Source organism: Macadamia integrifolia, chromosome 11, assembly GCF_013358625.1.
Source record: "Macadamia integrifolia cultivar HAES 741 chromosome 11, SCU_Mint_v3, whole genome shotgun sequence".
NCBI classification, from domain to species: Eukaryota; Viridiplantae; Streptophyta; class Magnoliopsida; order Proteales; family Proteaceae; genus Macadamia; species Macadamia integrifolia.
Window position 1 is genome coordinate 18,587,721 of NC_056567.1, and position 7,947 is coordinate 18,595,667.

Consider the following 7,947-nt stretch of genomic DNA (forward strand, 5'->3'; position numbering starts at 1 on the left):
AGGGTGTACCACCCGAACTACGCTAGACCTGATTCCTCTCAAGGGATACGTAGAAAATTTGACATATGCAAGTGCAGTCTCAACAACTTTCGGATAATTGGAAGATTCCTAAATTAATAATTAGGGAACCTGAAAGATCATCATAGCTTGTTTCCCTAAGAATTGCCACCTGGCATATCTAAGCATCGGATATCTGTCATTCACTTGTGGTCCCTCAAATCTTTATCCAGAATTTCATCTCCCAAAAATTGCCACTCGACACTAGTAATCAAGGCCAGTTCATCCGCCACCCTTGATTGGTCCAAAGAAAAAAAAACTTGGTGCAGCAGTGGTAAAAGTTTGGTTGTATTAATGGCTAAGAGTGATTGTTTTGAAAAGTCGTCCCTCCGTTTGTCTGTGATTGGTTACAAGGAAAATCATGGACTCTTTAGATGTGACATTAAGAAAATGGACCTTGTACATAAACATAGAGGCACTGGGGTTGCTGGAATCTGTGAACATGCAAGTACTTAGTCGGATTGGGTGTGTGGAGTTACATCACAACTTGCTTTGATAGGTGCCACAACATTGGGATGTTGATTTCCATGTATTTCTTTTTGGGACCATTGAGATTTGCCCAACTCCAGAGGAATTTCAGCCCTGTATGCTCTCCCCACCCATAGGTGTAGACTCCTAATTTTGTCACCCACCTCCGGCTATGATGAAATGTAGATCTTGGACGCAACTTCTGACTTTTGACTTCCGATCAACAGAGAAGATGATTGACTAAAAAAACCCAGAAACATTCCCCACCTATCTGAAAACCCTAAAAACCCCCATACGAGAGAGAAGAGGGTCCAAATTTGAATTTTCATATATGAAGGAATCATGTCAAGATGACCATATAGATGGATAGTGCTCAGAAATACAATTTCAATGATATATAGTACGTCAAAATCAGACCGTCGGATCTCCTGCAATCGTCCTCAGAAAAATACAATTTCTCGTATGTATGCTGCAGACACTGGCAAGCCAGCTGGAAACCTGGAAAAATTCCCTACCTACCCAAATACCCCAAATTCATCCCCTACCTGAAAACCGTGGAAACCCCCACGTGGGAGAGAAGAGGGTCAAAATTTGACTTTTTATATACAAAGGAATCTAGTCAAGATGACCATACAGATGGATAGTGCTCAGAAATATGATTCCGATGATATATGGCACATCAAAATCAGATCGTCGGATCTCTCGTAATTATCACCAAAAAATTCCATGTTCGCACGTGAACTGCATACGCTGGCTAGCAGGCTAGCCCTCACGCATGCTGCCCCCACTGGCTGCTGTTTGCGCACCGGCTGGCTACTACCAGTGCCGCTGCTCGCACCCTTGCCTGCACCATGTGCATGCTGCCCCGAGAAATTTAGCCTACCCCATGCGCCCAGTGCTGCACAGCCATGCCACTGCCCACACACCCTTGTGCCTAGCCTGTTCCTAGCTATGCACCATTGCCTGCACACCCATGCCACTACCCACACACCCTTGTGCCTAGCCTGTGCCTAGCTATGCACCATTGCCCGCACACCCTATGCACATTGCCTGCCCATACATATTGCCTACCCTCCTATGCATCCATTTCGGCCATACCCCATGCACTTCAACCCAACCTTGTGTGCAGCTGTCAATGGCCGGGATTGGTGTTCCACTGGTTTGGTGGGTGAAGAGATTTCCTCTTCACCCACTTTAGTCCAAAAACCCTCATTTTGCTAAAAACTCTCTCCTCCCATTAGTCCACAAACCCCTTTTTTCCTATTGGTTAAAAATCCTCTTCACCCACTTTAGTTCAAAACCCCCTTTTGCTCATTGGTTAAAAATCCTTTTCACCCACTTTAGCCCAAAAACCCCTTTTTTCCCATTAGTTAAAAATTCTCTCTCCTCCCCATTGGTCCGAAAATCCTATAAATCCCCCCCTCCTTTGGATTTTACACATCACAACAACCCCACCACACTCCATAGTAGTGAAGCTCTTTCCTTTCTCCTCCTCCCCTCCTCCTTTGAGTTTCTTTGGGTCTTCGGAGCGATCTTCGTCAAGATCTGAAATCTTGTTTGGATCTTCGAAGTGTTCTTTGGGACTTTGAAGATCTTCTATCCAAGTTTCCAATCCAATCCATTTTTTTCCAAAAATAGTGTGTTCTTAGCATCCCTCCTTTGAGTGTTCTTGATCTTTACCAGAAGTAGAAATCCCTCCCCCCTTGAGGTTCTTCGGGTCTACAAAGAGATCTTTGTCAAGATCCGGAGTTCTGTTCGGATCTTCAAAGTATTTTTCGGGGCTTTGGGGATCTTTAATCCATTTTTAGGTCAATCCATTTCTTTCCAAAAATAGCAGTTCCTAGCGGAAGCTCTGTCTGAGTGCCCTTAGAATCTTTCCAGAAATAGCCATTCCCAGCAAAAGCTCTGCTGGAGTGCCACCTTAGCCTAGCCATCCCCTAGCCTATCCCCAGTGGAAGCTCTGTCAGAGTACCACCTCATCCTAAGCCCAAAAATAGCCTTCCCTAGTTGATGCCCTATCCGAATCCAAATCCGAAAACAGCCTTCCCTAGCCGAAGCTCTACCTGAACCCAAATCTGAAAGTAACCGTTCCTAGCTGGAACTCTGTCCGAATATCATCATAGTCAACATCTCTCAAGAAAGGAATTTGGAGGTTAAGACCATATTCCCCTGGGCCAAGAGAATCCAAAAGACAGTAAGAGATTTTACTAATTAGGGGCCCACCCCTCTTGACCCAAAATAAGGGTTAAGTTCAGGTACAGTTTCTCAACCGAATTGTCATCAGTTGCTTAACCTCGTGTGTAGTCATGAGTAATGGGCAAGGAAGTCACCCCCTTGATCTCATACCTATGGGTATATCAAAAGGATCATGTACCTTCATCCACTGCATACTCAGCATCATGTAGAAAATATATGAAGAAGCTAGGAGCGCCACAAGCTAACTGTAGAACTTGTTTACGGTCTTGAAAAGAATGTTTCTACATTATATTCCTATCATAAAGAATTGCTTTACTAAGTGATTTTTGGATAGAAGGTGTCCCTCCACCTTAAGAAAAATGTTCAAATACGTGACTTAGGGGCAATCCTGTCAGAGTTATGTAAAGTCCTAAGATGTCTCGAGAAAATCAGGAGGAAGGACACCTAGTGAAGGTAGCGAGGTAAAGTTGTAGCCCCTCTCCGGGCTCTGGCCAGCTCAGCAAAGGGGGCCGAGTTAGGCAGGCTTTGATTTTATCGAAAGCTACTTCGCATTCCCCCATGATGGTGGTCAAAGATGTGACTAAGGAGTAGGGATGGTTTCAAACAATAGGCTCAAAAAGTTGGACTTCATTGAGAGAGGACTAAGTAGCCTGCACTGGCTCTCCCCTCTTAGAAAGTTAGGCTTCAAGGAATGTGAGATCAGTCAACTCATCTTTATAAGAAAGCAGCCACCTACAAGAGAGAGCAATTGTAGCACCACTGAAAGATAGCTATGACCATCCTTGAAGAAGAGAAATGCCCGTTGCCACATCTGCTTATCCATTTAGTCATCAAGCCACTCTTGAACTGGACAAGCATTGGAGAGAACTTCAAGTTTACTTATGCTACTGAGTCAACCAACCTAGATACCATTGATAAGAGCATCAAGTCAATCATCAAGTCTGTTATTGAGTCATTTGTTCATGATTGTGTCTGTTTTCCCTCTTAAGGAAAATTCAGAGTACGTGTATGTCAAGTCTGTTACATCTTTCATCAATGAAATGTCTTATTTCGAGTATGACTTGCCTCCTTTTTCTATTGATGATCTTAATGAATATCATAACTTAATAAAATATTGTAAACCAAAGAAACCCCAACCCATATGTGAGGATCCTCAGGTTATTAATTTGAGAACTGACTAATGCCCTCGAGAGGTGAAAATTCGTACCACCTTGAATGACAAGAAGCAAAACAAAGGATCAACCTTCTAAAAGAGTTCATAGAAGTCTTTGCTTGGTCCTACGAGGATATGCCCGGGATAGATCCCAACATTATGCAACACCATTTGTCAACTTATCCCGATGCAAAGCTAATCAAGCAAAAACTCAGAAGGATGCATTCAGAATGGGGTGAAAAGATTAGAAAAGAGGTTATGAAGTAGTGAAATGTAGGATTTATACAAGTAGTGAAGTACCCCCAGTGGTTGGCCAACATAGTGCAGGTTCCCAAGAAAGATGGAAAGGTGTGTATGTGCGTCGATTTTTAGGATCTTAACAAAGTGAGCCCAAAAGATGATTTCCCAATACCTCACATTGACATATTGGTCGACAATACAACAGGGCATGCCTTGTTGTCATTAATGGATGGATTCTTAGGATACAATCAAGTGAGTATGCACCCAGAAGATCATGAGAAAACAGGCTTTACTAACTCGTGGGAAACCTACTACTACAAAGTGATGCCTTTCGGATTGAAAAATGTTGGGGAAACTTATCAGAGAGCAGCTACAACTATCATGCATGATATGATACACAAAGAGGTGGAAATCTATGTGGATAACGTGATAGTGAAATCAAAGGACTGATAGGGGCATGTCCCCGCATTAAGGAGATTCTTTAAAAGGATTAAGAAGTATCAACTGAAGTTGGACGCTCAGAAATGCATATTTAGGGTAATCGTAGGGAAGTTGTTGGGATTCCTATTGAGTGAACGAGGCATCGAAGTCAACCCTGTCAAAATCAAGGAAATACAAGAGATTCCTACACCTCACTCTGAGAAGGAGATACGAGGATTCTTGGGTCACATTCAATATATCAATTGGTTCATAGCGCAATTGACTATAATTTGTGAGCCAATCTTCAAGCTGCTAAAGAAGGATCAATCGAAGGAGTGAAATGACCAATGTCAACGAGCTTTTGATAAGATAAAAGGATATCTGATGAATTTTCTAGTATTGATACCTCCAGTTGAGGGAAAGCCACTTCCACTATACTTGTCAGTTGAGGAGTATACCATAGGCTCATTGCTAGCTCAAAAGAAGATAGAAAAGGGACTAAAGCATGCCATATACTACCTCAGCAAAAAGTTTCAGAGTATGAGACACGATATACATAGTTAGAAAGAACTTGTGCAGCATTATGAAAAGGCTGAGACACTACATGGTAGCATATCCAGTCCAGTTGATCTCAAGGATGGATCCAATCAAGTATGTGTTTGAGAAACCAGCTCTCATAGGAAGGATGGCCCGATGGTTATTACTATTGTCAGAATTTGACATCACCCATCACTCAGAAATCCATCAAGGGTCAAGCCATCACTGCTCATTTGGCAACTCACCCCATAGAGGATAAAAGAATCTTTGATGATGCCTTTCCAGATGAAGAAATCACAACACTTGAAGAAGAGAGCACAACTAATGAATGGCAACTGTATTTTAATGGAGCATCTAACCGGAAAGGGTGTGGTTCTGGGGTACTGCTTCACTCCAGATGAGCTTTGTTTGCCCTCCACTTTCTTCCTAGACTTCCCCTACACCAACAACATTGCTGAATTTGAAGCTTATGCATTGGGATTGGAAGTTGCTCTTACTATTGGAGTAAAGAAGATCAAGGTGTATAGAGATTCAGCCATTGTCATCTGTCAAACACAGGGAAAATGGAAGACTAGAGATGAAAAGTTGAAGCCATATCAAGAACACTTAGAAGAGGTGATTGGGTAGTTTGAAAAGATATCTTTTGAATACTTCCAAAGGGCCAACAACCAGTTTGCGGATGCCCTTGCAACTTTGGCTTCCATGGTAGAGTGCAATCCTATGGCCCAAGTCCGACCCTTCCTAATGGAACAAAGGAGCAAGCCCTTATACCAAAATGTGGTAGACTCTCTCACCATAGATGGCAGATCTTGGTTTGCATACATAGTGGGTTTCATCAGAGAAAGGAAGTATCCGGAGCTACAGATGGGGAGAAGAAGTTTTTAAGAAGATATACCACTCAGCTCATTCTTCATGTGATCTATTGTACAAGAGATCCTATGATGGAATACAGTTATTATGTGTGGCTTGAGGATTAAGCTAGAACAATCATGGAAGAAATCCATTAGGGCCTCTGTGGACCCTACATGAATGCCAAGATGTTAGCCGAGAAGGTTCTCAGGCTTGGATACTATTGGAATACAATGGAAAGAGATTGTGTGGACTTTGTCAAGAAATGCCACAAGTGTCAAATATTTACCAACATCATACATATCCCACCAACAAAATTACATTCACTTTGCTCCCTATGGCCATTCTCAACATGGGGCATCGATGTCATAGGAAAGGTCAAACCCAAAGCATCCAATGGGCATAAATTCATCCTGGTAGCCATTGATTATTTGACCAAGTGGGTGGAAGCTCAGTCGTATGCAATACTCACATCTGCCAAGGTGGTAAAGTTCATCCAAGAAAACATCATTTGTTGATATGGGGTACCTCAGGAACTGATCTTGAACCAAGGATCCCATTTTTGGGGAAAAGTTGATAGAATCTACATGAAGTTTGGCATCAAGAGGCACCGGCCCACTACCTATAGGCCACAAACTAATGGGACAATGGAAGTAGCTAACAAGAACATCAAAACTATCCTCTAGAAAATGGCTGAGACTCATAGGGATTGGGTAGACAAGTTGCCACTTGCTTTGTCGGCATATCGAACTTCTATACAATCCTCAACCGGGGCAAATTCTTTCTCCTTGGTATATAGGGTGGAAGCAGTGCTACCAGTAGAAATCCTAGTACCATCTAGGGTCCTTTTGGATAGCCAATTACCCAATGGAGAATGGGTAAAGGCCAGATATGACGAGCTTAACTTTCTGGATGAAAGGCGTATGAAGGCCATGGACAACTTGAGAAAGTACCAATTGAGGATGGCTAGGGCATTCAACAAACATGTCAAACCCCAACATATAGAAGAAGGTGTGCTGGTTCTCCAAGAACAAAGGGCTCCCATTCATGACCCAAGAGGAAAGTTTAGGCCAAATTGGAGTGGCCCATTCACTGTCAAAGAAATCTTGCCAGGCAAGGCTGTGAGACTTATGGGTCTCAACGGCGAAGAAGTATTTGGACTGGTCAATATGGACCAACTCAAGATATATTATATCCTAAAGGGTGTACCACCCGAACTACGCTAGACCTGATTCCTCTCAAGGGATACGTAGAAAATTTGACATATGCAAGTGCAGTCTCAACAACTTTCGGATAATTGGAAGATTCCTAAATTAATAATTAGGGAACCTGAAAGATCATCATAGCTTGTTTCCCTAAGAATTGCCACCTGGCATATCTAAGCATCGGATATCTGTCATTCACTTGTGGTCCCTCAAATCTTTATCCAGAATTTCATCTCCCAAAAATTGCCACTCGACACTAGTAATCAAGGCCAGTTCATCCGCCACCCTTGATTGGTCCAAAGAAAAAAAAACTTGGTGCAGCAGTGGTAAAAGTTTGGTTGTATTAATGGCTAAGAGTGATTGTTTTGAAAAGTCGTCCCTCCGTTTGTCTGTGATTGGTTACAAGGAAAATCATGGACTCTTTAGATGTGACATTAAGAAAATGGACCTTGTACATAAACATAGAGGCACTGGGGTTGCTGGAATCTGTGAACATGCAAGTACTTAGTCGGATTGGGTGTGTGGAGTTACATCACAACTTGCTTTGATAGGTGCCACAACATTGGGATGTTGATTTCCATGTATTTCTTTTTGGGACCATTGAGATTTGCCCAACTCCAGAGGAATTTCAGCCCTGTATGCTCTCCCCACCCATAGGTGTAGACTCCTAATTTTGTCACCCACCTCCGGCTATGATGAAATGTAGATCTTGGACGCAACTTCTGACTTTTGACTTCCGATCAACAGAGAAGATGATTGACTAAAAAAACCCAGAAACATTCCCCACCTATCTGAAAACCCTAAAAACCCCCATACGAGAGA